The following is a 7,942-nucleotide window of genomic DNA, read 5'->3' as shown; positions in this document are numbered from 1 at the left end:
TCATGAGGACCCTAATCAACACTTAGAGGTCTTTTATGAAATATGTGGTACCATGAAAATGAATGGAGTTCCTTCAGATGCAGTTAGATTATTATTATTTGGGTTTTCTCTAAGAGATAGGGCAAAGCAATGGTTGAATTCTTTGGCCCCTAATAGCATCACCACTTGGGAGCAGTGTGAGCAATAGTTTCTTGATAAGTTCTATCCACCAAGCAAAACAGCTCATATAAGGAATTTAATTGCAAGCTTCAAGCAAACTGACTCAGAATCTCTTTTTGAAGCATGGGATAGATATAATAATATGCTCAGACAATGCCCACATCATGGGTTGGAAAGATGGTTAGTGTCGCACACTTTTTACAATGGTATCAATTATCATACCAAAGTGTCCCTTGATTCAGCTGCTGGAGGGGCACTTATGAACAAAAGCTTAGATGAAGCCGAAGAAATCATTGAAAGTGTAGCACAAAATCATCATCAATGGGCAAATGAAAGAAGTGGTGGCTATTCCTCTGTAAACCCAACAATTAAAGCATCAGGGAAGTTTGATGTGGATGCAGTCACTCTTTTGTCTGCAAAATTGGACGCTCTTACAAAGAAATTTGAGAATATGGGGACTAGTGCTAATATGGTCAATGCTATTAGTACATCTTGTGAAGTATGTGGGAGTTCAGAGCATTCAAATGACTCATGTCCATTGGGAGCTATCACTGCACAAATCAATCAACTTGAACAATGTGATGCAATCATGAGTTACAATCAAAGGCAGAACAACCCATACTCAAATACTTATAACCCTGGATGGAAGAGTCATCCAAATTTTTCTTACAGAAATAACCAAGATCAAGGACCATCTATGGGGGCAAGACCAAATTTTCAAGCTGGGCAACAAAATTTTCAACATCTATCTTCTCAAGGCTTACCAAAGTCAAATGTTGAAAAGATGCTTGAAGAAATTATCTCAACTCAGAATGAAATGAAGCAAGATATAGCAAAGCTCATTCAGAGAATGGATAATTCTGAAAAGCATCAAAAGATTCAGGATAGTCAAATTGCCCAACTAGCTTCCTCATCATCCAGAGCACCAGGACAACTTCCAGGAAAACCTTATGTGAATCCTATGGAGCATTGCAATAGGATTGAGCTTAGGAGCGGACGGACCTTGGGAGACTCCCAAGTGACTGTTTCAAAAGGGATACAAAAAGAAGAAAAGCTCCCTCCTCCTATACCGAATCAGATTCAAGCTAATAAGGAGAGTACCATTGAGGTTGAAGAGACTCTTCCACTGAACCATCAGAGCAAAGCTGTCCCTTTTCCTCAGAGACTTACAATGCTCAAGAAGGATGAAGAATTTGGCAAGTTTCTAGAAAAGGTTAAGGAAATTTGTGTAGAGGTACCTCTTATTGATGCTATTCTACAAATGCCTAGATTTGCCAAATTTCTGAAGGATCTCATGTCAAATAAGAGAAGAAGAGGAGAGGTCGAGACCATTGCGCTTAGTGAGGAATGTAGTGCTATTTTTGAGAAGAACACTTCTCCAAAACTGAAGGACCCAGGGAGCTTTTATATTCATTGCAACATAGGAAAAGAATTTTTTGAAAAAACTTTTTGTGATTTGGGGACGAGTGTTAGCCTCATTCCCTATTCAATTTGTAATAAATTAGGTCTCAAAAACATTAAACTTACTACTATGACACTTCAACTTGCCGATCATTCCTGCAGGTACCCTTTGGGTATTATAGAGGATGTGCCGGTAGAGGTGGATGGGAATATTATTCCCACAGATTTTGTCGTGTTGGACATGGAAGAGGACCCTAGGATTCCTATCATATTAGGAAGACCTTTCCTTGCTACAGCTGGAGCTATAATTGATGTCAAAAATCATAAGCTTTCTTTGGTAATTGGTAAGGAAAAGCTGGAATATGATTTATCTAATATCTCTAACCATGTCTCGTCTCTTTTAAATGCTTGTAACAGGACAAGCATTTATAAACTTGAGGAATGGAATTTCCATCCTCATGGAAGGCCACCAAATGAAGGAGACAATGTGGTGGAAGACGTTGGGAGAAGATCTCCCAACAGAAACGAAAAGTATATCTGTCCTCCAAGGGCGAGGAAAAGGAGCGAATGATTAAGTTGGGTCGAGCTAAAGACCTTAAACAAGCGCTTCTTGGGAGGCAACCCAAGGGTTCTTTTAGTTAGTTTTGATTTGTATTGTAATTTCTTTTAGTTTGATGCATTCTTTTGATTTTGTTTTCAGGCTAGGTGCAAAACAGAGTCAGGCCGTGTGCTATACACGGCCAGGCAAAGGTTGCAGAGAAGGGAAGTGTTTGGGCCGTGTCATCCAGACACGGCCGTGTGGGATCTCCCGAGGAGAAAAAGGTCGTGTCATAGACACGGCCGTGCAAAGAACCCCGAGAGGAAAGATGGAGAGGCCGTGTCCCATACACGGCCGTGCGAGGAATCCAGAGAAGGAAGAGGGGGAGGCCGTGTGGATCTACACGGCCCGTGCGAGGAATCCCGAGAGGAAAGATGGGGAGGCCATGTAGATCTACACGGCCCGTGTAGGGGAATTATTAAAGTCTACCTCCTACCTCACACGGCCAGATCTTGGCCGTGTTCCGCACACCCCCAACTCTCCAAAACATATCTTTCTCTCCCAATTTCTTAAAAACTCCTCTCTAATCTCTCAAGATCTTTTAGATCCGATTCTCCTCCTCTCTAAGACTTGGACTTTTGTTCTCTTAACCTAAGATCTTTTGTTCTTTGAAGTTTTGTTCTTTGAGTTCCACAACTCTAGATAATTCTTCCCCTATCTAAACTCATCAAGATGTCCAATATTTTGAAGAGATTTCGCAAAGGAGGTGGTGGATCTAGTGGGGACAAAGAGAAGGAGCCATCAAGAGACAAAGGAAAACAACCAGTGAAGGGCAAAGGCAAAAGGACTTCACGCAACGAAGGTAATGACAATGAATTCAATATTGTGTTCAGAAATGATGATCAAGTAACTAGATTTGCAATTCTTGTCAATAGAAAGATAGTGTGTACTAGATATATGGACCCAACTGTTCTTGATATGCTTGGAATTAGGGAAGATGTAGATTTGATGATTGGGTTTTTGGATTGGAGTGATATTATGTACACACATTTGCCTACATATCCTCGTCTTGTTTTGGAATTTTTAAGTTCATTGGATGTCCATTTTACTAATGAAGATGATTATTTTGGAAAAATCTCTTTTAGATTAATGAATCAAGAATTTCTATGGGCATTTAGTGACTTTAATTCTTGTTTTGGAATAACCACGGGTAGCCCTCGTAGGTTTGATCCAAGGTTTAATTGGAATCATTTTTGGAATGCAATAACTGGGTTAGATCAACCTTATGAGCCTTCAAGAGCTAAGGCCTCCCATATGCAAAACCCCATCTTTAGGTATCTACATAGAGTCATGAGTAAAACTATTTTTGGTAGGGGAGAGAGTGATGGGGTGGTTAAGAAGATAGAGCTTTATACTTTATGGGCTATGCTTTATAAGGTTGAATTTGACTCTGGTTTTCATTTTGTTCAAACTTTATTGAGATCAGCTAGGGCATCATCGGGATCAATTGTTTTTGGTGGTTTGATTACCCGAATAACTTGTAATTTAAATCTTGATGTTGATGGGTTGGAAATAATTCATGGTAATGACATGATTGACATTGATACATGTCTTGCTATGAAAATGATCGTTCGGGATGAGAATGGTTTCACGTTTCCTAGGAGGAGTGGTTCTCCTTTACCACTTCCTTTTCCTGAACGTACTACTATTCGTAACCGGGCTAATTGGGTAATTTCTGAGTTAGATTTTGAGGATAACCCTTCTATACCTGGAGACACTGAGCCACATAATGAACCCTCGTCATCTGAACATATGCAGCCTTCTAGTTTTATGGAGCCTGCTAGGCATTCTTTTGCATATGGCACGGGATCTTCTAGGTTTGATTTTTCATATTTTCGTACGTCTCTAGAATCACTTCATGAGAAGCAAGATTCCCAACGAAAAATGTTGGAAGGGCGCTTCTCTTTATCTGATGATCAGTTTAGGGAGGTACAAAATCATTTTCAGTTTACGAGGAATTTTCAAGGTCAAGTGGCTGAGTTTGTGCAGGATTATGATACTGATCAGGCTAGGATGAGAGATTTTATGCAGAGTATGACGCTTACTAGCCAACAAGTTGATGCTTTATATGAGTATCATAGATCCTTGGGTGAGATTCCAGGTTTTCCTAGTTTTCCTATTGGCCAACCACGTCGTACACCTCCTTTCCCTCGTCCACCTCCACCTCCTCCACCATACTGATTTCATCGGGACGATGAAAAGTTTAAGTCTGGGGGGGTGTCATGTATTGTTTAGTTTGGTTTTCAGTTTTTAGTTTTTGATTAGTTTTTCATGTTGGTTCTTATTTTCATTGCTTGTTGCTTTATTTTGCTTGTTTTTGAAATAGTCATGGCAAAAAAAAAAAAAATTTTGAGAACATCAAATCTTCACTTATATGCTTTCTTGGATTCAAGTGAAATGTTAGCACGATTATTGTCTCGATTCATGATGTTCGCATGATGCTACTAGTAAACTTTGTGTAGTTCTTTTTTCTATCTTGGGAAGCATTAATAAGCTAAGAATCTTATGGTGATGAGTTTTAGTTTTGGTTCAACCTTAAGGATTTTATCTTCACTACACTTGTGCTTGATGCTTGAATAGTTAATGTCATTGAAATAGTCATGATTCATCTTGTTTGCTTAGTACTTGGTTTCCATGGTGATTTCTTAACTTTCATTTTGGTTACTGGATGAGACTCAAATCATTAAAGTTCATTTGGAAAAATCAAAATATCCCAACATGTGTGCTAAAAGTACATTTGTAAATAAGTTTTGCATAATGCAAACACTTATAAAAAAAAAAAAAACAATAAGGGATATAAAAAACAGTTGTCATGAGTGGAATCTAGCAAGTCACCCCTTTGAGACCGAGTTAGGTTACTGGGGAAATGACTGTTTAGCTTCTCTTGAGATTGAGCACACCTTTGAGACCTTGGGTTAGTTGAGAAATATGAACCAAGTGAATGGTAAGTAAGTGTCTATCACTGGTTACTTGTCTTTCACTGGAAACATTAGGAATTCAAATTTGATGACGACTTGACTAGGACATGGATTGAAACATGAAGGGTGTTGAGTTACTTTTACACTGCACACAAGATTCTTATGCTTGAACCATACTTTACTTGTTTCCATGATCATGCTAGTTAATGAAACTTTTTGATAGAGTTAGGAAAGTGCACTGGGTTTTATGAATGTGTTGTAGGACATATGAATTTAGACTGCAGCATTTTGCATGAGGACAAGCAAAGGTTTAAGTCTGGGGGTGTGATGTGCGTAGATTATATACTCTTTTATGCATGTTTTTACGCACATTTGCATACTTTGAGCATGCTTGATCTATGCATTTTTATACTTCCAGCTTTCCTTTTAGCATATTTACTCTTTTGGTTCGGAGATCTACTTTTTGTGCATTTTCTGTACACATGAGTCGATTTGGTGAAGGATCTACGTCTTTGGGCATGCATTGGAGGAGACGAAGGGAGAAAGCACCGGGCCGTGTACCTCACACGGCCCTGCACTGGTATGGAGCTCGGGCCGTGTGGAGTTTGGCACCAACAGAAGAGAAAGATGACATGGCCGTGTGAACCTCGCACGGCCGTGTCAATATTTGAAGCCAACCAGAGCAGAAGCCTTACATGGCCATATGGATCTACACGGCCGTGTGAGACTTCCAGAGACCAAGCAGGCCGTGGCCGTGTGCACCACACGGCCGTGTAGCATTTCCAGAGAGCAGAAGGGTTCTGGCCGTGTGGAGTCACACGGCCGTGCAGGTTTGGCAGAGAGGGAACTGGACATGGCCGTGTGAATCTCACACGGCCGTGTCACGGGGCCGTGTGGCGCCCGATTCCCTCCTCTTTTTAAACCCTTCTTCATGATTTGAAAGGGGATCTCTCCCCCTTTGGGAGAAAGTAGGATTTAGTGGTTTCCTCCCATTCTTGGGAGGATTTCTGGGCGATTCTAAGGGAGATCTCGACGATTTCGACTCCGGAGCGAGGATTGGATCCGAAGACAAGGCTTCTTCGTAGATAAGTTTTCTCTTTTCCCCTCTTCTTGTTTTCTTGGATTGGGGATTCAAGGAATGCTTGTAATCTCTATTTCTTCGGGTTTTCTTCCTCAATTCATGGAGTAGATCTTGTATTCTAGGATTAAGGGAGTATTTGTATGATGGATTGATGTAATCTCTTATGGATTTGCCATTTTCTTGTTTCAATGACATTATCTTGCTTGTATCAATTAGATCTTGAATGATTGATGGTGGTTTGTGCTTAATTCTCATTCTTGATTGATTGTTTGGATTTCTTATGGACTTGGTAAGGATAAACTCTCACTCGATCATCCGAGGGATCCACGTGATAGGTGCAAGCCCGTGTAAGGACGTTTGAGAGATAAACTTGAAGAAGAAATAGGAATATTCAAGAGAGTAGGATGGATTCTATGATTAGCTTCTTGTATCTTTATAGATTAATAAGTTGTGGGCTTCTATGTTGATATCCGAGGAAGGCATAGTAATAGGTGCGCTTCTGTGTAAGGACAACGTAGGTTCATGTCTAATTAATCCTATTTAGATACATTTCTCAGTCCTTAGCCGGTTGTCTATTGCAAGAGGGAACCGGCAACTTTCTACATGTTTGGCAATTGAGGAATAAGAATTGGTGAACCATTTACATTCAAGAAATCTTACAAAGAAACCGAAACTCCTAGAATCTCCCTTTATCATAACCCAAAACACTAAACTCTTGTTTGTTGATCTCTAATATTAGATTTGTTTACCTTTACTTTGCTTTTGAAACGATTGGATAGTTGTTTAGCTAATTCGCATTGAGACATTTCTAGTGCTTATTCCAGTCCCTGTGGATACGTTAATCTTTTATATTACTTGCGACATTTCCGTACACTTGCGGAGCGTAACAGGTATTAGATACCGGATGTGCATCTCACATTTGTACTAATGTTTAGAGGCTAAGAAATAGTAGATAATTGACAAAGGGTGAAATCGACCTACGAGTAGGCAATGGCGCAAGAGTTGTTGGTATAGCTGCAGGAACATATTCCTTATCTTTACCCACTGAATTTATTTTAGAACTTGAAGAGTGTAGTTATGTGCCTACTTTAACTAAAAACATTATATTTGTTTCTTGTTTAGACAAGAAAGGTTTTTCATTTGTAATAAAGGATAAATGTTGTTCTGTTTATTTCAATGAAATGTTCTATTGTAGTGCACATCTTGTGAATGGACTCTATGTTCTAGACTTTGATAACCCAATCCATAACATAAATTTCAAACATATCTCTGGCATTATTGCTTGGGTCACATAAATGAGAGTCTGATATCCTAACTCCATAAGGATGGACTTCTGGATTCATTTGAATTTGAATCATATGAGGCATGTGAATCTTGTCTTCATGCCAAGATGACAAAGACTCCATTTAGTGGACATAGCAAAAGAGCAAATGACTTGTTAGGACTGATATATACAGATGTATGTGGCCCTTTCAGAATAGTAGCTAGAGGAGGCTACCATTACTTCATTACTTTTACTGATGATTTCAGTAGGTACGACTACGTGTATTTGATGAGACACAAGTCAGAATCCTTTGAAAAAGTTCAAAGATTCAAGAATGAAGTACAAAATAAACTTGGTAAGAGTATTAAGATGTTTCGATCAGATCGAGGTGGGGAATACCTTAGCCAAGAGTTTCATAACCATCTCCTTGAGTGTGGGATCATATCTCAACTCACTCCACCTGGAACAACACAATGGAATGGTGTATCAGAAAGGAGAAATCATACTGTATTAGATATGGT

At 39.5% G+C, this 7,942-nt stretch overlaps 1 non-coding gene across 1 annotated transcript; it reads right to left on the bottom strand.

Moving 5' to 3' along the window:
* Positions 1 to 224: 224 nt before the first annotated feature.
* LOC121988191 lies at positions 225 to 330 on the bottom strand. The gene has a single exon (XR_006113929.1). It is a non-coding gene; the product is annotated as a small nucleolar RNA R71 (small nucleolar RNA).
* Positions 331 to 7,942: the final 7,612 nt, after the last annotated feature.

This window comes from Zingiber officinale, chromosome 5B, assembly GCF_018446385.1.
Source record: "Zingiber officinale cultivar Zhangliang chromosome 5B, Zo_v1.1, whole genome shotgun sequence".
In the NCBI taxonomy this organism is placed as follows: domain Eukaryota; kingdom Viridiplantae; phylum Streptophyta; class Magnoliopsida; order Zingiberales; family Zingiberaceae; genus Zingiber; species Zingiber officinale.
Note: the sequence above shows the minus strand (reverse complement) of the source record. Positions and strands in the feature narration are given on the sequence as shown.